This window comes from Anser anser (assembly GCF_964211835.1).
Source record: "Anser anser genome assembly, chromosome: Z".
Taxonomy (NCBI): Eukaryota; Metazoa; Chordata; class Aves; order Anseriformes; family Anatidae; genus Anser; species Anser anser.
In genome coordinates this window covers 73373463-73397878 of record NC_139723.1, presented here as the reverse complement: position 1 = coordinate 73397878, position 24416 = coordinate 73373463, and the positions used below count along the sequence as shown (strand labels likewise).

The window sequence follows — 24416 nt, the reverse complement described above, 5'->3', positions numbered from 1 at the left end:
TTTGGCTATTCTTGCTCGTCTTCATTCCACTCCTGAAATTCAAAGTCAGAGGAACTCAAAATCTCAAAACAAAATTATCCATTTTACTTTAAAATCACAGATAGATTATTATGAATAGGCAGAGAAAAGTTAAATACAAAGCTAAAATCCTTGCTTTTTTGGCATAGCCAGCATTAAGGGTGGGGCATTTTGGTTCTGACTCCTTTTTCTAGATTAGCATGAGTCAACCTACCAAATGCACATACTCCAGGCTCAGCAAGAACACATTACCAGTTCTAGATTCAATGTGTTACAAACTTGTTCTATAATTTTTAATGATTTTCTGTACAAAAATGTAAGTTAACATAAATCATTTCCATTCTGGTAATGGGATTTTTCTGGGGCGGTGAAGTCAATGATGGCTGTTGTCAACCGAATATGAAGTATATGTCTAAGCAGAGATTTAGGAACCTAGCTGAAATATTCTTCTACACAATTTTGGCCACATCACTTAAAATGTTTCAGGACAAAGCTTTACTTATGAACATTTGAATGTTTATTATTATTACTAAAAAAAAAAAAAAAAAAGGGCAATTGACTTCTGCACAAATCTGGTATTACTCGGCTATACAGTAGAACATATGATCACATCAGCGTTCATCATTTTATATTGAAACAGACCTCTTCCCATTTCATATGTTGAAAATATGTTGTACTGACTTGTCATGTTCACAAAGACAGCAGAATACAATAGGTCTTGAAAAGGGTGTCATAGCATTTTGTGATTTGTTTTAAATAGCTGTTTTTTATTTCTGGATGTTGCAAATGTTTGTCATTATCTAAAATAACTAACATGATTCGTTATCTTCCATGGGCCTGACAAAAAATTATATTTTCTGAAGAAGACTGGCATTTAATTAACTCATTAAAATGAGTTAAGATTCTCTGAAGTCAAAAAAAAAAAAAACAACAAAAAACAGAAAAAAAAACCACCACCACCTACCTCATCTGCTTTATGGGTATGCAAAAATAGGGGTAAAAAAGTCAAGTCTAAGGAGTAAGAGCTAGAGACAATGTCAGTAATCCAATATTGACTTCATAGGCCCAAATAATCTCACTGCCGGAATGGAATTGTTTGTATCACTTTACCATTTTATGCAGAAAATCATTAAAAATTATGGAACAAGGTTATATATCCAGAACTGGCAATGTGTTCTTGCTGAGCCTGGAGTATGTGCAGCTGGTAGGTTGACTCATGTTAATCTAGAAAAAGGAGTCAGAACCAAAAATATATATATATATATATATATATATATAAAACTTTTTTTTTTCCATTCACATAAGAGCAAATGTTTCACAAAGCTTTGACAGAGAGGCAGCTGTGTGATGGTTCAGGTGCTACTTGCAATGCTGGAAGGCCCAGACCTGACATCATTCCTGGCCTCATCCAGCACAGGTAGTATCTGCTATAGAGCTTCAAACTAAACTGCATCAGAAGTGTCCTGCAGATCAGGAAGACACTGAGTTCCTCTCCTTTTCCAGCATCAAATGAGACTATGGAAATTACACAAATTTTTTTTATGGCAAAATTTTTTTCCAGCTCTATCCAGGGTAAAGAAGGGAAAAGAAATAATAGAAATGAATATAGGGGACAACAAAGTGATTACAAAATTGCAGTAGATTCATCTCAAAGCAAGGAAAAGAGGAATTATCTTTAGGAAAAGAGGAATTATCTTTAGGCAGTTAACAGGAAGAAAAATATTTTTGTGTACATGTTCAAAGCTGAATCTTGAACCTCAAAAAGACCTGTACATAAATCAATGGGTGACTGGTTCTCCCCAAACACTCAAGAAGAATGGCAGTCCTGCTCCCAGCTTCATGTAGTTAATAGTAACATTTCTTGAGTTCCTATTATACGTTATCATTTTCAGCTCTGTTATTTTTATTAATAATCTCAGGCTGTGTACGTCAATCTCATCATTTCTAAGGCCAATGTAAGCGACAGAAATTGGCACAATATTAGTTTCGGGAAAGTAATGTTTTAACTGTTTTCTTTTAAAAACTCCTTATCTGTTGCTGTGTTCCAAGATGATCTCTAGTTATTCCTTGAAAATTAAATGGCCATGGATTACTTTCCAATGTATAAAACAGAAGAATCTTACAGCACATTTAGGTCACAGCATATCCACATTGCACGTGCCACACCATTTACAATAATGACAGTAGCATTTCTAAAGTCATACATTGTACACATATATATTTAAAACAAGCAGATTAATTTCATCTTCATTCCTGCAGTTCTCTAATATGCTATGTATTATGTATGCTATATTGATTTCAAGTTACTGTAATTGAAACATTGTCAGTAGCTGAAAAGCTAGAATGCAAATATAGAAACATGGAGTCATAGAATCATCAAGGCTGGAAAAGATCTTCAAAATCATCTGGTCCAACCATCACCCTAGTACCACTATCACCCACTAAACCATGTCCCTAAGCACCATGTCTAACCTTTCCTTAAACACCCCTGGGGATGGTGACTCCACCACCTCCCTGGGCAACCCATTCCAATGCCTTTCTGAGAAGAAATGTCTCCTAATTTCTAACCTAAACCTCCCCTGGCGCAACGTGAAGCCATTCCCTCTAGTCCTATCACTAGTTCACTGCAAGAAGAGGCCAACCCCCAGCTTCCCACACCTTTCTTTCAGGCAGCTGTAGAGAGCAATAAGGTCTCCTCTGAGCCTCCTCTCCTCCAGACTAAACAACCCCGGTTCTCTCAGCCACTCCTCACAGGACTTGTGTAGCTTCATAACCTTTCTCTGGACATGCTCCGGTACTTCAATGTCCTTCTCGTACTGAGGGGCCCAAAATTGAACACAGTACTCGAGGTGCGGCCTCACCATATCCATGTATATCCACGTATATATCCATGTAAATATCCACATATAGATAAGCCTACAGAGAATATTGAGAGTAGATAAATGAATATGGTATAAAACTGAAGGCTTCTTGGATACTGCCCACCATTTGTAAATATTATCCATTTGGATGTCCTTAGAAACAGTAACATACAAAAAGCATCCAGAAATTTACAACTGGCATTATTCTTGTGTTTGAATAAACATTTCCTTTTCTAACCACAGTCCATTCATTTATTTGCTTATGCTTTATTTCCTTTGGAATCTCCAACTGTTATGGAAAAATCCAAAGCCAAAAGGGAGGCATGAGGAAAAAATGACAAAGTTTCCACTTAGCCCTCTGTCACTGGTATGGCATGTTGCAAACCTGTGGGTCTCCCTGGATCCACCACTGTCAGCAATATCAACAGTATCTGTGGTATTTGTAGCATACTGATAGGTATCTCAACATTAAAGGAAATATTTTTAAGGGAGTAATGTAGTCAAAACCAGCCCTGGTGTCATCTACTCTGCAAACAAGCCTAAAACTTGTATGTTTTCTCTCTTTCCCTAATCCCATGTGTCTCCTTCTCTTCCAGCTTTCACTAGTCTTTGGTAATAAGTTTGGTGGGGGAGGGTGGGAGGGGGAGGAGGGAGAGAGAAGGGGGAGTGGAATTTGCCATTAAGTCTGGGAAGAGAAAGTCTATGATTTGTCCAAACCTCCCTGGCAGAGATGCACTAGAAAGCCCTTCTTGGAAGTTTCTTGGCTAATGCAGGGTTGGGAGGTTTTTTCTCAAGGGAATTCACCTCATCCTATCCCATTTTATAAACTCGTCCATCCCAAATACTTGCAAAGAGTAAATGTGTTTGCATATATGTGTTTGTGTGTTTAATATGTTTTCTCATAGGAAGAAAAAAAATGTTTTCTCCAGCTTTCTCAAAACAATCTTCATCTCCTTCCCATGCATCATATCCTAAAAACAGCACAATGTGATGAACAGTTAGCTCACTCAGAAAAGTTCTCAAGAAGATAATAGAAATGCTTTTAATGTAATTTGGCTTCCCAGAGGATAATTCTACATGGACAGATGCTTTCTGAAGCCGGCTAGCCTAAAAATGAAATGCATCAGAAGCATCGAGAAAACTTGTTCCTCCATAGACTGAGCTCCATTATACTGTCTCCTGATCTTTACATATAGAATTTGCAGAATTATGGTCCAAACAAAGATTTTTTTTTTGACAAATGTTCACTATTGTTTTAACACACTTTTTTTTTTTTCCAGTAAAATGTAAGGCAACAACACTTCTTGCAAATGTCTTGTAGAAGTTTTAGTCTTGGTACCAGTTATTATTGTTGCCCCAGCGATTGTGATTATCAAAGAGTGCTACCAAAAGCAGTAGCAGTGTTAGAAAAAAAAAAATAAAAAAATGTTAGGATGTCCAGAATGACTTTCACAGAGTGAGAATCAAGGCTTATGCAGGACAGATACCTAAGAAATACCTGATACCTAAGAAATCTTAGAAAGAGTGTGTTAAGAATGGGTATTTCAAAATATTTATATCTTTCTATGCTTCAGCAATGCTGTAGAACACCCAGTAGGACCTTACAAATTTGTTTTCGTTTGAAGGATAGCTTAGATTCCGGTGAAGTAGATGTGAAGTTATCATCTCCACTGTGATCTGAAGCTTTAGAGAGTGGTCACAGAAAGAGGTATTGGGTAGAGCAGGCAAATGCTCCTCATTGAAAAGTCAAAACTTTTTGAAAGTTTCTCTGCTGTGTGTTTGGAGCATTTTTTCATATTATCAGTGCTAACCCTGGATGAATTATTCTACCAAGTCCAGCAGGCAACACAGGAGAAGGTAGTGATGCATCATTCTGCACAAGTGTACTCATTAATTTCCTAAATTCCTGCGGGTGTTTCCACCTAACAAACACTTTGCTTCTGCAGGACTGGGAACACTGGCTTGACAGTTATCTTTTCTACTCTCCTCTGTTGGCAAATTGCTTTGCTATGACTTTTGGAGGTTAATACTAAAGATCTCAGCTTGTTAAAGGCTTCAGAAAATGTGTTACGCATAAAATGTTTTATGCATAAGGCTGTGATGAACAAGTGACTTTTCTGTTGCCTGAGTGCAAGGCATGAACTCTTCTGCTGTTGGGGCCACTTCCAGTCCCATATTACTGCTCCAGCTTGGACATTGTTAAGTAAAATATTATTATTGTCTGCACCAGATGCTGACTAGTGTTAAAGTCCTATTAGGTAAAATAAGCTAGCTTTGCAACTCAAAGCCCTTTGGTTACATAGACAAGTTCTCAGAGGCTAAAGGAGGCAGAGGAATGCTCCAAGGTCTGTGTTCCATAGATGATGGTATACTTTAGAAAATGGCATACTTACTCTGAAGGAAAACCCAATTATTTTGATCCGTAGCTTGTTTATCTTTTCTTGACCATGATGAAGAGAAATCTGAGTCATCTTTTTTGCCCTTTCACCCCAAACTTCCCTTTTTATTTACTGTTTATGACTATCCTAAATCTTATTTCATGTGATCTGCAAAGAACAATTCATGCAGTCCTCAGAAAGACCTATTGTTCAGGAGTTAGTGATAAAGTTTCCTGAGACTGGAAGAACATGCAATACATGGAATTTTTATTACAAGTAAGAAAAAAGTACAACAGTCCCATCAAACAGATGGATCAAATACAACCTACTTTAAATGAAAGCCCATAAACAAGGAAATCCGAGATTTTTACATTGCTAAGCTGTAAACCAGTTTTGTAGGAAGACATCAAAGTTTAAAGGTACAAAACATAAACATGCCCATGAATTCCAGGATAACCTTTGATCTCAGCTGACATCAGTAGTATGTTTGTCATTGAATGCCTTCAAGAAAAAAACAACTTTCCCACTTGTCTCGGAAAAATTTTTAGTACTGCCACTGTATCTGACAATGGTATGATAATACGGTGCATAGCTTTTTATGTTTGTTGTGGGGTTGTTGTTTTTTTTTTTTCCATTTTGAGTAGGGTAACAGTTAACTAGGTTTTCAGACATGGAAATCTTAAAGACCTTTCCAAAGAAAAGTTTGTGTCATCACATTCATAAAGCTGGGGAAATCTGAGGGTTGGGAAAGCGATGCCAGAACAGGAGTAAATTTTCATCCTGTTTCTTATGTGTGTTATGTTTCCCTGCACATACTGTGCGTTGATTCTTATTTGTCATCCATGTTAAGATAAGTAGAGGAGAAAGAAGTGATTGTAATCTACACCCAGGATGATTCACAGCTTCTTGCCACATGAAAAGAGAAGTATGCATAGAGGAAGAAGAAATAAGGTTTTCCACTTACAACATTTCAAAGCTGTTGTTAAAAATGCAAGTATTTGGGGGTTTTAACTGTTTTTGTTTTTGTTTTTTTCTAGTAGCATAGTTGAATACTCTACAAAAGAGAAAATCTGGGTTATAAACAATACTTCTGTGAGGAGTTCTTCACATCAGAGTATCGGAAATGTTTTTTTACCCCAAGAATAATTATTACAAGCTTTTAAATGAAATTCACAGGTGACAGCAGATCAGGACAACAAGAAGAGCGACGTCACACAAAATATTGGGACAAGAGCGAAAGTCTGGCTCAATGCAAAGAGATATTTTTTTTCTCCATTACTTGGACTACACACAGCATTTCTGGCAGATAGTCTTAAGCAGTAGCACCTGTGTCAGAAGTCCATGAACAGCCAGACATCCACAGGTACATGCTAAATGGCTTGTTTAAGATCTTTGTTTTTAAACAAGATCACACACAATGATTTTAAAAATGGTGCCTGTCTTAAAAATTTCAGTCAGAGTTACCACTTTGCACATGTTTTTGGTAAGATCTTTGTGAAGATAAATAATGTCAAAGAGTATTTTCCTGCCCCCACTGAGAAACAAAATGTTTCTCAGTTAGGACACCTAAAATGGCAACTGTTCTGAAGGCTCTCTGACAGGAAAATCTAGAAAGGAAATCACAATAAAACTATGAAGATCGTTCCCAAATTAAACCTTGATACATTTATCTATATGCATCTTCAGAGATGCCCTTAGAAATTTAACTTGTTTATGCACCTATTTGAAAGAAAAATAGATGCCGCAAAGGATACTTAAATTGCAAAGTCTTCTTATTTTATAACATATCCTTCCTGGTGACCATAAAACTATGTGTTGGGAATTGCAGAGTGTTTGAGAAGTATTGCACACTTCAGAGCTGGGCAGAGCTCATCGGGATTTAGGTGTGGTTAATATGAGCTAAAGTTTTCACATTTTGCAGCTCACAATCAGCTTCAGAACCTTCCACAGTTCATCTATAAGCTTACTTAATGGTTGACTGGCAATTAAAACAGCACAGATTTTTCTTTTTTTTTTTTTGTATTGTTTTACCCCCTGCAACTGTAAGAACCATTTGCCAAACTTCAGGGAAATCTGCAGGAGACAGCAGCACAGTATGTCAGCTTTTGCAGTAGTTGGCAAAAGCCAGGATATTCATCTGCTGTAAAGGCAGTTTTACAGAAATCCTGCAAGTTGCTACAATCAAGTTTGATTACAATACTAAGCAGCTGTAAGGTCACTCATAATTGACAGCAAACCCTGTCTCTTACTAAGTCAAGGTAAATAGCAATAAACTGTGTCTATATTAGGCTTAATTTGAGGTTTAGTTAGTTAATCTTTCTCTAACCTCACCCCATATTCCTAGAATAGACTTAACAGCAAAAGTCTTTAAAAAACTTGTACAGGATTGTGACATACAAACCAGCAATTTCACCAAGCTAGTATTTGCATGCAACACCTGCTTTTTAAATTTGTTTCATGAAAACTACTTTTAAAAACTAAATAAAAAAAATAAAATAAAATAAAATAATTTACTTTATTATGCCTTGCAGCTATTTTTTAGTCAAATTTTACAGTTTACAAAAATTACTGAAGGGAGACATTTCAAAATATTAGAATATAAAAGAGCAATATAGCCCATAGTTCTATGTTTCACTTGGCTTCTTCAGCTTACAAATATTTTCGACGACCTGTGCTTTCTAGACTTGACTTAATAACCCCAAATATTTCAGGGTTGTCAACACTTCACTGGTGACTTATCTTGTCCATCTTGAATATCGTGAAATTCCTTAAGGGTTACTGAGATGCCACGCCAAGGGTGTTTCTGCTGCTACCCTGTTCAGTCAGATCAGCCTTCACAGTGTAACAGGGAGCAGATTTATCATTGTGGGGAGAACCCATTGCCAGCATTGAAGCTATCTGAAAGGCAAATCAAACAAAAAAAATCCAAGGAATCAAGTAATGATTAATGCACAAGAGTTTCCATAAAAGTTCAAAAGATTTCGAAAGAAAGGACATATATAAGATCAATGCATTTACTGAAAATAGATCTGCCTTATCAGCAACTCCGTATAGGAATTGCTGCTTTTGTTTAAAATGTAGAGCAATGAAACACCATTGAAAATGTAAAACAGTATAAAATATCACTGCTATTGCTATTGACAAGGCCCTATTTCCATATCTCTGAAAATGTAAAAGGTCATTTCTTCAAAGATAGGAATGAAAATTACAATAAAAAGATCCCTGCAGCAAGAAAGCCCTATACTTTTTTCACAGCAGTTTGTAACTCTTTACTACTGCTTGCAATATTTTATATTATCAAAAGGCCTCAAGTCGTTAACTGAAATCCCTTGGCTTTTGTTGCAATTCAAGCAGCAGTTCCAGCCTTGAGGAACTGTCAGTCTAAGCAGACAACATAGAATCACAGAATCATTCAGGTCAGAAAAGACCTCTAAGATCATCTAGTACAACCTTTCGTACTGGCAAGTCCACCACTAAACCATGCCACTAAGTTCTACATCTACACATTTCTTTAAGACCTCCAGGGATGGTGACTCAACCATTTCCCTGGGCAGCCTATTCCAATGCCCCACAACTCTTTCAGTAAAGAAATTTCTCATAATAGTCAACCTAAACCTCCCCTGGCAAAACTCGAGGCCATTTCCCCTCACCTTATCAATTGGTGCTTGGGAGAGGAGCCCAATTCCCACCTTGCTATAGCTTCCTTTAAGATAATTATAAAGCATGATAAGGTCTCCCCTGAGCCTTCTTTTTTCCAGGCTAAACAATCTCAGATCCCTAAGTTGATCCTTGTACAACTTGTTCTCTAGGCCCTTCACCACCTTCGTTGCCCTTCTTTGGGCATGGACCAAGGCTAAGGAGAAAGAAGTGATATTATTACTGATAGGTTAAGGGAAAAGACTTTCTAAATATTTTTAGGCCCTAAAACGTAATGATAAAAAACCTGCTTGGATTTGTAGATGCATATTTGTGTATAACTCGTACTGTCCATAACCACCTGCCCACAAAGGCATGACCAGAGGTGACCTGGCCAAAATTACAGACAGTGTCTATAGCAGAACCAGTTGTGACACCTTGATTTTTACAGTGTCAGTAAGCCTGAATCATTTCATTGCCTTACTGTTTGTTGACATTATTGTCCAGCAACTATGCATTGTATATTTGTATCGTTGTAATGTGGGTAAGTCCCATCTAGATCCTATCTTCAAAGGTACTTACATCTTCCTCTATCCCCAGCACCAGTCGGGGTTACAGCACCCCAAGAATTCAGTTCCCTTTTCACAAAAAAAAAAAAAAAAAAAAAAAAAAGGCTGAAGACTCCCTGTGTGCTTTGTTCTCTTGAACACTTGGGTCTAGTTATGACTGTTAGACATACTGAAAATCTATTCTTTCATGTGCAAGACAACTATCCTAAGCAAATGAATGAGTTTAGGAGATGTATATATTCACGGAGTCAGTGAAGAGAGTGACTAGGAAGACTAGGAAGAAAGCTGTGGAATCTAAAGAGGAGTGGCAAACCAGAAGTGCCACAGTTCATAGATATTTTATTTGTAGTTTTTGTGGTTATGGGGATGAAGAAAACCTAATTCAAGGCTGAAAGTTAGAGAATGGACAAGAAAGCCAATACTTCAGGTTTTGAAATGTTTTGAAAACTAAAATTACATTTGAAATCTATATTTTTCAGGGGAAAAATTCAAGAGCTGTTTTTTGTTGTTGGTTGTGGTCGTGGTGGTTTGTTAGTTTTAATAAGCATAACCAGGATAATATTTCACTTAATCTAAAGTAATTCATATTTTACAGGATATTTTACATCTGCATAGGAAAAATAAGAAAGCTCTCAGTGATAGTTTGGGTGGGTATTTTCCTATTCTATTTCCATTTTTTGTTGCTTTTGAAGAGGTTCTCTGAACTTGCAAACAAGCCTGTGAACGAAGGAAAACCATCTGAACTGGTTTGCTTTGCAGTTATATTTATCTCGTAACCGTAACTCAAGCTCCCTGCTAACCTGCACAGTAGTATCTCCTGTAGCCTCTAGCAATGAAGCCTGCTACTCTGGTTTTCAAAGGTCAAGCTGAAGTATTTTACATATTTGCTTTAATATGGGCATTTCAGCTCAGGCATTTAGGGAATGATGCTCAGAGGTCTTCCAGCAACACTTCTACACCCTGAGAAGGATTAGTGATGAAACAATGCTGATGAGATTTACAGGTATGATCCAGGCAGAAAGAAACACAGGAGTTATTCACAAAATCAACAATGTTGTTGCCCCTGTAGAAAACCTATGTTGGAAGTAACCCATACTGCACAGAGTAGGTAAGGAAGGCACTTATGAACCACCAGTAGGTTGCTACCTTTTGCAGCTACCTACCTGGCCTGTGACAAATGGTGACTGAGTGCCCTTCTCCAAGCTCTGGATTTCCCACCCAGGCACAGAAAACTAGAAGCCATACCTTGGGCTAGTATATTTTGATCACTGTAACCTCACCTAGGGTCAAGTCTTACACACTGAATGGGCAAGATCAGAGCTACCTACAACAGACCAAGAATTCCTTTAGGCAGCATTTGGGCACCTACTTCCAAGAAAGCATCCAGGCAGCACCCTTTCCAGCACTGACCAAGCCTGGAACCTTTTCTAGTTCATACAACATCAAAATGAAGTATCAGTGCATGGTGAGAAGCATGCTCCTTCTTGGGGCTGGGTGACTAACACCCTCCTAAACTCTGTTGTGAGCAACAGTGCAGATAGGGAAGTGCCAAAATGTTGGGTTTTTATAGAGCCTCTTGAATGAAGCAAAAGATATATATTACTAACCATCAAAATAATAACAATGACAACAACAATAATAAAAAATTAATTAATTACCTCCATGCTCAAGATCTTGCATAGATAGTAATGCTTTAAAAACAGTTCCAGTTTCAATTGTACAATTCCAAATAAAAGACGGTCTGTAGAATTACACCTGTGTTTAGACATGGATTGGCAGTTATTAGTGGTCAGTGTTAAGTATCACCCTCCAAAATGCAGCTAAGGCAGTGCTAGTCTGCATAGCCTTCCCTATAAAGGAAGTCTTTTTCAGTCTTGCAGCACTTATACTGAGCATCAGGAGGGTGATCTTCTAATATCTTGTTCATTTTTAATCAATTCTTGGTTTCTAGCTCATTTGTTGCCCTGAGCATTATGTAGCATTACAGTTGGACCCACAGCAAATGGATTAATAAGTGTCATGTCCTAGTCAGACCAATTGCTTGTAAATTCTGAAATGTGCTGTTCCCAGGAACCTGTGGGAGATAATGCTGCTACCATCACACAACAGGATTCTGAAGAACTAGGAGTCTATAGCCAGATTCTAGGGAGCACATATTCACTGCAAAACAGCACTTTTGCATAAGGCCACTGCAGGAGGTCTTAAACAAGTGACATTAGAACAGGCTAGGCCCATAAATTTAAGGAGTAATCAGAATGTTTTTTTGCCATGTATATAAAACTAGAGCACACCTAGGGGAGACCTCAAGGGCGTTGCAGTGCAGCTTGCATTTCTGCAGTACCATGCAGAAAAGCGACCATAAACCCTGACAGCTGTTTTACCATATTGCAAAATAATCCTTTTTTCCAGTCAAGCCAATTGATTTGAATCCAGCATGATGCACACTTGGCTATATGTTCTACTCGTCAGACAGGCTCCTTTTCCTGTCTCCATAAAAGTCAGTATACTGGATTGTATGGTAGGATTCACACAGCCGAAGAATCCTCTTCCTTCTCAGGTGAGGCCTTTGCTGCAATAACCTTAATGCCCTCAGAGAGGCCACCTACAGATAACTAAGGATGAGGCCATGAATGATTCATGTGTGAACCTTCCCATGACCACCTTATAAAGCAAGAGGATTAAGGACAGGAACCCTGTGACTCCATGAATCCAGGTCTGGAATGCACTCGCAATATCCTTGTTTGCCATGCTGTTAGCTCTTCTTCCTGCATGCCACATCCATCCCACACTGCTGTTAGGAGATTCAAAAAAAAAAATTATCACCAATTTAAAATTAGTACTGATTTAAGCCAGGCACAGTGCCGGTACCTATCATGCTTGACTGGCATACTTCTGCCCATATACATATAGATGTCTGCAAGCGTACATGCTATTCCAGGGTGTGGGCTAATGCTGAAGATTGTGTCACCCAACTGAAGTACTTTCTATTTGTCATTTAGCTGGAATTTCAACTACGATGGCAAAGGATGGAAGCCACACAGAAAGTACTGAGTCACCAGTTAACATTTTCATGCAGTTTTCTCTCATCCTAAGCCTCTCAAGGGGTATATTTACCTGTAAGAATCCCTGGACCCAATTCTTTACAATACTTTATTCCTAATTGTTTCTGTACTATCAACAGGGCTTTCCTTTTAAATAAAAGAAGATCTCTAAACTTTTAAAGCTCATTTAAGCTCAATGTGGTGCGTGTATAATAAAAACTAAATCAAGTACATTGTCCAGTGAAAGGCTTCAGTGTCAGAAGAAAAACTGGGGAAGAAATGAAACATTAAGTCCAGTTTTACAGTGAACACACCCACCCCTGCCACACACACACACAGGGAGCATGTCCTTGTGCTTAAATATTTTCTTTTGGCTAGCTCTCAGCAGTTTATGGGGCTTGAGGAAGTATTCTCAGGCACCTGGCTGTTCCCACACATTGTGCAGGAAGTTTGAGAACCTAAGTACATCTGCATCCAGAATACCACTGTGGGACCCAGATGATGAAGTTAGCTACTTCGGCACCATATCTGTGGGTACCTTAATTTCATACTGGATCTAACCCAAAATTCTCAGCTGCAGAAAAAGGACATAACACAGTTAAAGCTAGAAAACTTAAACTGATTAATGCTGGCTACAGAACTGGTCCAAATGTTATAATGTAGCATCTAGAGCTTTCAGATTCCATTGAATTCAACAGACCTTGAATTGCAAATTATGTGCAAAGATTATTGTCAGGGGTACTTATGGAGACCCTTTTCCACTCTATTATTTAACACCATCATTAACATTTCAATATATTTTTTCTTTTCCAATATTTATTTCTTCCCCTTCCCATTTCTTTGTTTTTAAGCGTAGTTTCTGTCATATCTTATACTCTGTGGAACAATGACTATGTTTTTATCAGTTTTATGCAGTGAAAACTGCATGGTCCACTTGCCAAGTCAGTTCTGGCATTCTTGTAATGCCTCCCTAGAGTCATGGCTGGCACAAGGACTCAGCCAAGGGCTAACTTTCACCATCTCTGTGCTGCAAAACAGAAAAAAAAAAAAAAACGTGCTCACGTTTTCTAAATGTTGAAGTAATCTAGCAGCACAGAAAGGGATTTGAGAAAAAATAATAGATAAATAAAACACTGGTAGATTAAGGTACATTTTAGTGAGATGTCTATTTTTTTCTGTGCCTGTGTAAAAAGCTCACATGATACCTAGTCATGTGCTTGTCCTAAAGTGCGTGTTGCACATAAGAAGTGAAAGTCGTAATTTCTGCTGCAACATTTGCCTTCTGGGTGGGGAAGTCCCCAGACTTGTGCTGATGACTTTGCTCTCTGACTGCTTGCATTCTGGGACACTGCAGTCAGGCTTCTCTGGGCTAGCTTTAGGACATTGTTGTTCCTCCTTTAGATTTACATCATAGGAATAGGTCATGAATGACCTTGTGAAATATATGGTATGCTTACCCAAATCTTTTACTACACATAAGGAGTGACTGCCATCCATTTAATCAGTTGTAATCATTATGCTCAAGAGTTTTGCCCTAGGGTTGGGTGTGCTATATTTAAAAGACTTGATTGTCATACCTGAAGGGAACTGGCAAAGCTCACCACAAATTCACTCGCTGCTTTTACCCTTTCTTTGCAGGGAAATTAGCCTGTACCTAAGCCTGTGTTCATGTGAATAGATATGTTCTATAACAAAGCCTGTTCAAGTGAATATCTTTAAAGTCAGTACTAAATTACACTCCAAACAATAGCACAGGCCTCTCCTTAACTGATTTAACTGTGTAGTGAGTGAGTGGTGGAGAACAGAGTAGGAAAATTGAAGAAAGAATGCAGGATAAAGAGAAGGAGAAAAAGTTGAACTACTTGGGGTTAACAAAGTCAATAAAATGTGTAGATCTAGATCACGGAGATACATATTTTCTTCAGAGGAAACAGAGGTTCCCTACTACTCAGGTTTCAAACTGCCCTTCACAGCTATGGTCATCCCAGGTGTGGGTTAGGTTCTTCAGTTTCAAGTGATTTTCCCTCCCTTGTTCCACTGTACACCTTCTATATATCACTGCAATCCTTTCTTCCACTCCCTGCAATTCCATACAGCCTAGACAAGGAGAGAGGCAAGGACACAATCGTCCTGCTTCATATATTACAGTAGACAATAAATCACACAGGCACATGATGGTGCACTCTGAAGGAGTAAACTGGTGAAGTCTGGATTTATCTCCACATCTACAACTATACCACCCAATCTGTCCCATCAGACGTATTTCATTGCATTTGAAGCAAGAAAGGGTTGGTTGCCAGGAGTTGTTCAGCAGCTTCAGCTCACAAGACTCAGGCTGTAGGAGTTATCAAGATGACTTTCTGCTGTTTTTGAAAACTTCACTTTCCTATCTTGCTTGCTTTCTGTTAACATGAGAAACAATAATACAGATTCTCTACCTAAGGGTAACATTGTTCATATGAAAATAAATGCTTCTTACAGGTCTCTGCTTGGCACTTCATAGTACCAAACAGCCCGGACAGACTGGCCAGGATAATTGTCAGTGCTGTAACAACAAGATTTGTAATAACACATAAATAGTTCTGCAAATAAGAAATTATGTCATAACACAATTGGCTTGGCTTTTGCACAAAGATCTGCACCTGAGATGAATCACTTCGGTGCGTAATCTAGTAACGTTCTCTCTTTTTGAAGTTGTGTTATATAAAAGCTTTTATGAGGCATGGCTAAGCCAGGAACACCATGAGGATTGAATGTCCATGACACCTCAGTGTATTATGCTCAACTGAGAATGTGCACAAGTAAAAACAACATACTGTATTCCAATTCTTACTTGCACCTAAGTGAACAATGTCATAATTAGCAAATGGTAACATCAGCGTGATTTTAACAGTAAGGGCTGTGTAGAGGTAGGGATGGGCAGAGCCCTTTGAACAGAATCAGAAAGCATGTCCGTATTGTGCAAGCATGTGCAAAGCAGAGATCCTGAGCTAGCACATATCCAAACTGGTCTGTCTGCATGGCACAGCAGAGTGCCAGGTTACCAGCTCGTGTCCTGGAAACAGGATAGCAGCATCCGTGTGATACCACACCCAGGTAATGAGCTTGGCAGCACGGTGCTGACACGGCCATCCTGCTCCTGATTCCAGAGCTTCATTAGCTCAGGTGCACACGCAATGTGCTGCGATGTGCAGTAGGGATAGGACCTGAGTTATGTGGAGCTTTGTGCCAAGCACAAAATGGAGCCTCTGACTGAGTCAAGAAACGCAACCGATCCAGTATTGTTAGAAAAGGACAAATAGGTTACTTTGGACAAGGGAAGCCAGTGATAAAAGGTTAATAGAAGTCTTAGGATGGGGACATAATTCTACTCAGCAATAAGCCAGCACAAAATATGTGCACATATATAGAAGCTAAGTAAGATATGGTCTTGCACTGTCTCTTTTCAGCAGGGTGAGCTTCATCCTCAAAGAACAATTAAGTGAAATCATCAATACCTCAGACTGTTTTAGGACATCACAATTCAACCGCTATGAGAAATTGGGGCTCTTTTATTCCCTTCCTTATTGCTTATTCTCAAATAAAGTATTTTCAATGCTACTTCTAAAAAAAATGCTTTAAAATGCCTCATATGAAAGATCTAAATTTTTAAATAGCATTTCAAAAGTTTCAGGCATCTTCGAACTCCTAATTATTTCCTGTGCAATGATGAGTATCTTGTTTTTATAAAACCTGAAAAATCTTACAAAAGCCTGCTGTAAAATGCTGTGGCAGAAGATAAACCCACTGGCTGGTGTGATTTTCCAAACAGATTAAAGCCGCGTTTAGATTATGGTACATCTTTATGGAAATGAATGCCGATGAATGATGGAATGCTTTGTAAAAAAATAATAATTAAAAAAAAGTGCAGCTGCCTCTGCGACAAAACTATTAGGAATATTAGTTCATCATTCCATACAAGAGGAAGAATTAAAATCCTCTTACCATTGGAGCTGGAGATCAAATAGCAATTTGCTGGCTGTAATTAATTCCATTAGTTGAGACAGAAATTTTATAACGTAACGACTAGATGTTTTGGTGTATTTACATTATGTTAAAATCAGTCCCTTCTATAGCATCACAGTGCGAATACAACTCAAAGCCTGATTTTTGTTCTTAGGTGTATAGGAATAAACATTCCTACAGATTTAACTGTCCCTGAAGATTAAAGAAGATACAGGGTCATACCATCTATTTTCTTTTTTGTAAGCCACTTTGAAGTATCAGGAACATCCAAGAGCTCAGTACAACTCACATTCCCTGTCTCCAGTCCAGCAAATGTAGTGTCAGAGCACTGAACTACTGTACCTACACATCAAAGATTACTTTCCTGCTGAGTGGGCTGCTCCCATTAAACTCCCTGACCCTTAACTCCCCTGAATACCTGGTAGGTATTCTTCCTACCAACCAGATGAAATTCCTATTTCCCTGCTAAGCTTCCTATGACTGAAATGAATCTACTGTAACTAAGACGTTGTGAAAGTCACAGTCACTGCATTTTCCATTTTCTCCATTAATGAAATCAAAGTATGGGATTTGGAATTATTTTTCTACCAAAAAAAAAAAATATATATATATATATATATATACATATATACACACACTCACACACACGTATATATATAAAAGAAAAAGAAGTTAGAGAGAGAGAAAGAGTGAGAAAGAGAGAAAGAAAAGGAAAAACAAAATCAAAAGGTCATCTTTCTGTCTACATTGCCTCTGATTTGTCAGTTCTTATGTTACTTCCTCCTGCCATCTGTTTATAACTTCCTTGTATGAACTGTCATACCACAAATTTATATGACCCACTTAACATGTATACAATTGCTTCAAAGATTGCATTACTAACTATCCTGGTTTTCTAGGTCATAAATTCAGAGCCTATTTTTACATTTGCCTTTGTCCTACATAGAAAAATGAACAGCCCACTTGAAGCAGTGCATGTAAATTACACAGATGACTGTAAATTGACTTCTGCCTAACCTGCAATCTTCCAGGGGAGTTCCAGAGCTCTGCATTACTTCCTTAAATGCAGCTTCTCTGTCTCCTTACTTAATATGCATAACCTAAGGAACATGTTGAGGGCAAGACAGAAGTCACAAGTCATTGCTGTAACCATAGCAGAGGACAGTGATCATGACGTGCTCTAACCAATACAAATGGCTGATAAATCTGGCAAATCCAAAACCTCCACAGTCATGGGAAACTTTAGCACAACAAATTCTTCTGTTGACTGGTTCTAGACATTCGTACAGTTTCCATTATCAGTTTCAGTGCCATCTTCTCAAGTTTCCTTTTAGAGACCTTGTAGAAAATCTGGCTTGATATTCATCCATATTATTGAAATGTACTTTAAAGATGTTTTGTTTACTTTCCAAAACAGTATGTGATTGTGCTATGCCTAGCAAATCAAAAGGAGTCTGCATGTCTGAGCTGTGCCTCAAATTCAGAAAGGATACCAAGTGCAGTCACATTAAGGCACATGATTTCCATCATATCATTACTGCATCACTAGATTAAAGCTGACATTACTGCATCTAGTACAGTGCACTTTGGGCAGTTGAAATGTTGTTTGTGTTTTTTTTATGGAATTCTATAACACCGTTTCCTAGTGGTCATGAGCTTCCAGTACACCTTTCTACTGCAGCAAGAGATTTTACAGTTTAGATAGTGTCCTTTTTCTGTAGCCTCACCTCCTATTTAGCACGGCAGAACTCAGCGTGGCTCAAAATAGACGTTGGTCAGCAACGCTTAGGTGAGTTACCCTAAGATAAACAGAAACTAGGCATAGCTCATTGCAAACACTTCAGGAAATGGGGTGTGAACAGCGTCTGCTTTCTATTTTGGTGGTTCTCTCTGTCACGAGTTGAGACACGGTGCTATGATTCAGTTTTATGCAGCAGGCCCTGCATATCCCTGGCAGAACAGGTAACTTTGAAGCAAACAGCACAGCACCAACAATACAATTATTTAAATAATTGTGGAACATCCTATCTTGTATTGAGCTGTACTGAACATGTTTTGCTACATAAATTCATTGTCTGTCATTCAGAAACAAATTCTCTCTTTGACTAACAGAGACTGTGAACTGCTTCTGTTTGCACATATGAGAATTACTACCCTGCCAGGTACCATTTTGGAATCTCATATGAAGATGCTGTCATTGCTCCTACTGAGGGGCCCTCTGATTAATCACTAGTCTCATTGGAATCGAGTTTAGGGAAAAATGAAACAGTTTTAAAGTTATCGTGTTATGAGCAAGCACTTCAAAATCAAGCAATCTCACAGCTTTTTGAAACAGAACAGTTACATTCTAAATATATTAGTAGAAATAAAACAGCATTCAGTATTTGACTGCCCAAATGGAGACTGACTTGCTTCTGTATGCATAAAAAGGAATCCTTTTATCTAAGGAAGGAAATATCAGCATTTCACCTGAAGTACTTGGGAGTCTGATTTTTAAAGTACTTTCCACAGAAATATGTCACAAAATCATTATGGTTGTGGTACAGTACAGACACACACATGCTCTCACCTAAAAACACAAGAGCCACGGCATCTTCTGAAGGTTGTCCCATGCTTTCAATTGCTGTTCTCAGTCTGGGACTACACTGCAGAGCACGCATCAGCCTCTGCCCAAAAGAAGGAACAAACTAAGAGAAAATCCTAGAAAAATGAGAATGCCATTGTTTTTCTTTGCCAGAGAAACTCGTATTCATCCTGATTTACCTCATAAGAAGTCCAAATGATCCTAATCGCTATCAGCAGAGTGGTTTAAAAACTCTGCAAATACAATTTTATATTGTAAAATTGTAACTCTGAATTTTATATGTTATAAATATATATAATATTTACAATAATTTTAAAATATTGTGGTTTTTTATTGTAAAATTGCTCATATTTTGTTGTATTCTCAATGATTTATATTGGCGTTTTATGACTCCTAGTGGGCCAATAACCAAGTATTTGTATCAGTAACATTTCCTGATTTTTGAAAATATTCATGTTCTTGTTTGGACACAAAATGAACTTCAGCTATACCATTGTGTATGCAACATACAGAGATTGTGACTCTTTTCAAGCAAGTTTCCCAAGGACAGTTTATTTATTTATTTATTTAAATATATGAAGTGGCAGACTGTAAATAATCTATCTGTAAATAATGCACCTCTACAAAAATATGTGCAAGATTACTAACTTATTTTAGAGCAGAAGTTTTTCAGAACTTCTTGTTGTACCTTCACTACAACATTTTTCTATTGCCAAAACTGCTTATTTTGCAAGTTTCAGTCTTGTGCTTATCTCTTCTCCCAGCATTTAAGAAAATGTCATACCTGACTTTTAGTTATTTTATCTGTTACGATCAGCCTTGCTTGTCCCTCCCACAAACAAAACCACTTTCAGGAAAAGATGATGTGGTTATTGTTCTGAACATTATTTCGTAAGTGTCATTACCACGTAGCATATGAAAGCCCAAATATGCTACAACAGGGGAATTTATTTATTTTTTAACGTGCACAGCAAACTTGAAGTTGGCTAACCTTTTTACTTTTTTTTTTCGTCTGATTACACAGGTCCAGTTGTAGTCCTGTTTTCAGAGTTTGAGTCTTTGAGAAATCATAGCACAGTAACAGCAGAACTGCATAAAACTTGGAAATTAAAATATCTTAAGACACATTTTATTCCAATTTATGTTAAAACATATACTTTCAGACTTTCCAGAAATGTGACATTCCCTACCAGGGTACCTTTTTCTAGCAAAACCAAGTAATTTCTGGATTTTTTTTCCAAAATCAAATGCCCTGGACTATGTGAGGAACCATGCACTCTTTGGTAACAGAGAATTGGGTACCTGAAAAAAGAGATGTCGCAAATTATTGTCTCTTGACTTTGATGACTAGAGCATGGCATTTATTATATAAATATGCAATATCAACATAAAAGCATATATTAAGTTATGATCCTTAGATTGTGTACAGTCAAAACAGACGGGAGTCCCTTCGGGCACAAACAAGTCATACTTGTGACCCCTTGTTTTCATATGGTATCATGCTTTGGAAAGTGTTAAGGTAGATATCTTGAGAACAAATAACTCTCTGATGAATCAAAAGAAAAGTCCAGGATGCCTTGACCCTTAACTTAATCAAGGAACTTAAAAAAAAAAAAAAAAAAACAAACAAACAGAAGGCCTAATTATACTCTCAGATATATTAACTTTGAAACCATATATTATAAATTTAATACTAATGGAATTATATGAGGTATGCTCAGCCTTGTTTTATTTAAAATACATGCTGATACATACTCATAGAAGAATAGAATGGTTTGGGTTGAAAGCGACCTTTAAGATCACCCAGTTCCAACCCCTCTGCAATGGGCAGGGACAACACCCACCAGATCAGGTTACTCAAAGCCCTGTCCAGCCTGGCCTTGAACATTTCCAGGGATGGGTCATCCCATTCTCTGGGCAGCCTGTTCCAGGGTATCACCACCCTCTGAGTAAATAATTTCCTCCTAATATCTAATCTAAATCTACCCTCTTCTAGCTTGAAAGATCTCTACATCTTTCACCTCATCACTCTACTTCTTTTATATAAGCCCCCTTTACTGAAAGGTTGCAATGAGTTCTCCCTGGCACCTTCTCCAGGATGAATATCTCCAGCTCTCTCAGCCTTTCTTCATAGGAGAGGTGCTCCAGCCCCCTGATCATCTTCATTCTGTGATTCACAGCCCTCCTCGGGACCCGCTCTAACAGCCCCACATCCTTCTTGTGCTGGGGGCCCCAGACCAGGACGCAGCACTGCAGGTGGGGCCTCACAAGGGCAGAGCAGAGGGGCACCATCCCCTCCCTCCACCTGCTGCCCACCCCTCTGTTGGTGCAGCCCAGGACGCAGTTGGCCTTCTGGGCTGCAGGCGCACACTGCTGGCTCGTGTCGAGCTTTTTGTCCACCAGAGCCCCCAGGTCCTTCTCTGCAGGGCTGCTCTCAGTGGGTTCTTCTGCCAGTCTGTGCTCATGTCTGGGATTGCCCCGACCCAGGTGCAGCACCTTGCACTTGGACTTGTTGAACCTCATCAGGTTCATATTGGCACACTCAAGCTTGTCCAGGTCCCTTTGGATGGCATCCCTTCTTTCTGTTATATTGACTGCACCACTCAGCTTAGTGTCATCTGCAAGCTTGCCAAGGGTGCACTCAATCCCACTGTCTGTGTCATTGATAAAGATATTAAACAGTACCCGTCCCAGGATACACTCCTGAAGGACACCCTGCACATCAGGACAATGTCCCTGTACTCTTCCCAGGCCACATGTCCCTGCTTCCACTGCCTGTGCATTTCCTTCTTCTGCCTCAGTTAGACCAGCAGGTCCTTGCTCAGCCATCCCAGTTTCCTGCCCTCCCTGCCTGATTTCTTACACAAGGGGATGGAGAGATCTTCTGCTCTAAGAAATGCATCTTTAAAGAGCCGCCAGCTCTGTTCAGCTCCTTTGTCCCTAAGGACAGTGTCCTGCGGATCTCATCCACTAGGTCTTTAAACAGCTGGAATTTCACTCTTTGGAAGTTCAGGGTCCTGACTTTGCTCTTTGTCAGGCCCATATTCCTCCAGATCACAAACTCAGCCAGGGCCTGGTCACTCCAGCCCAGACTGCCTCCAATCTTAACCTCTTTAATGAGTTCATCTGCACTGATGAGCACCAGGTCCAGTAACTCTTCTACTCTGCTTTGTTTGTCTAATACCCAGGCCAGGATGTTATCCTCAATGTACTCCAGGCGTCTTGATCAGGCAGCCTGTAGCAGACCCCAGCCACAAGCTGCCTATAGTTTAAGTCTTTCACCCACAAGCTCTCAGCCTGTCTGTGGCTGTTTCTCAGAAGTAGCTCGTTACAATCAATCCATTCCCTAACATGGAGGGCAACACCCCCACCCTTCCTTCCCTGCCTATCTCTTTTGCAAAGCTTGTAGCCCTCAATTCCAGTGTTCCAGTTGTGTGATTCATCCCACCATGTTTCTGTGATAGCAATTAAGTCATAGTTTTCTAATTGCACTGTGGTTTTCAGCTCCTTGTCCTTGTTTCCCATGCTGTGTGCATTGGTGTAGAGGCACTTCAGCTGGGATATCAGTCACATCATCTTTTCAGAGGAGCCCTTCCAAATTTCTTTGGGACAGTTCAGGTATTTCCCTGTGGCTTCCTAAATTGTCGGTGTTCCCTAGATCTTTTCTGTCACTCAGAGGTACATCCCCTTTCTGCACCAAATCTAATCGAAAGCTATGCTAATAATAAAGCAGCAAGCTGGCTGGATGTACTTAGGTCTTATTCAAGATAAATTACTTAAGTCTTCAATGATAAACATACATTTGATAATAATAACATCAAGCATAAGCACAGTTTAAGGCAAGTAGATGTTAATGTTAAATCTGTAACTTATAGAGCTATATAGACATTTATGTACACAAATGATCATCTAATTTACTTAGTTATTGCTTAAAGGAAACTAAATCTATTAGCTGCTGTTACAGCCTTATTATTGTGGGCATCATTTTGGCAATAAACAGTTTGCCAATCAAATTTATTGTAGATCAATGGGGCATGATGACTGAATATACTTCAAAGATTTTTCCAAAGGTGTAATAAAACTCTGATTAAAGAAAGAGGAAAATTAATATTTTTCAAATAACTGACTCTATGACGAAGCTAATATCTATGAGATGACCTATATGACAGAGTTAAGATATTTATGTAAAAGATACATGAAAGTTATTTTAGATGATGTGTAAATTACCAATAAGAGATGGGAATTTGTGGGTTGAAGAAGTATCCACATCTATCTGAGGTGTTCAGGTAAAACACTTCTCTTAGCTATGTTTAAATGTTTGTAATCAAATTGTTTCTTTTTTTTTTTTATTAAAATCTTTCTTAATTTGGTATGAAATTATTTTTTCACCTACTATTAGTCCATTTCATTGCTCAGTAACACTCAGTTAATAGAGACAAAAACTGTAGAACACCAATTTCATTTCATACAGACCACAGAATAGGCATCTGATGCAGGTGATATTCAATCATGCTGAATCATACATATATACCCACTTACAGTCTCTGTAACCCACTGCTAGATTCTTTAACTACATAATACTTTAAGCTATATAATTTTTAATAAATTGAGTACTTTCACTTCTGTTATAATGTTGAACAGTCGCTTTCAGTTGGCTTGGCAATGCAACAGCTAAGGCTAAGTTAAATCATTGACAGTTTATGCAACAAGTAACAGTGTCCCTTCTATGTCAGCACTGCAGCTATAACAGTCTCTTCTGACACCAGCAATTTTTTCCACTATCTGCACCACTAAAACATGTTTTTCATCTGAACAGCAATAAAAACTGTTTTTAAAACAAATATATTATAACCCCAACATCTGATAATATTATAATGCATACATTTTTGACATCTGTATGTAAAGTTACTTGTATGTAGCAGAAGGAGTTTTCAGTCATATAACTCAATTTTAAGTTTGCTTCTTAAAAAATTAATAAATAAATAGCTACACAACTAAGTATAACACAAGCAACATGAGACTGAAATATGTTTGGGTACAATCAGTGTCAGCCAGCAGCAGCTGGTACAACTTCAGGAAGCATGAACTATCACTGATATGGAATATTTTTTTAGTAGGAAGTGTTGACTTTTACCTCTTTCTGAAACAAGAACTTTTACCTTAAGTTTTTTTAAAACCTGTTATTGTAGATAATTCTCACAGAAATCACTATTTAGAGAAAGGGTGAATTCAGTGAAAAGTGTTGTGAAAAGGGACATTTGCTATGTCATTCCTATAGAAATGAAAACTGTATGGGCTGCTCTTAAAGGTCAAAATCTCTTCTC

At 38.3% G+C, this 24416-nt stretch overlaps 1 long non-coding RNA gene across 1 annotated transcript in view; it reads right to left on the bottom strand.

The window, feature by feature from the left end:
- Window positions 1-5570: 5570 nt before the first annotated feature.
- LOC310890036 overlaps window positions 5571-24416 on the bottom strand; it is an 89357-nt gene continuing 70511 nt past the window's right edge. The window contains exons 3-4 of the long non-coding RNA XR_014576976.1: window positions 19078-19174; window positions 5571-8155 (exon numbers count right to left, since the gene is read on the bottom strand). This is a non-coding gene — a long non-coding RNA (uncharacterized lncRNA). The remainder of the gene's footprint in view (window positions 8156-19077; window positions 19175-24416) is intronic.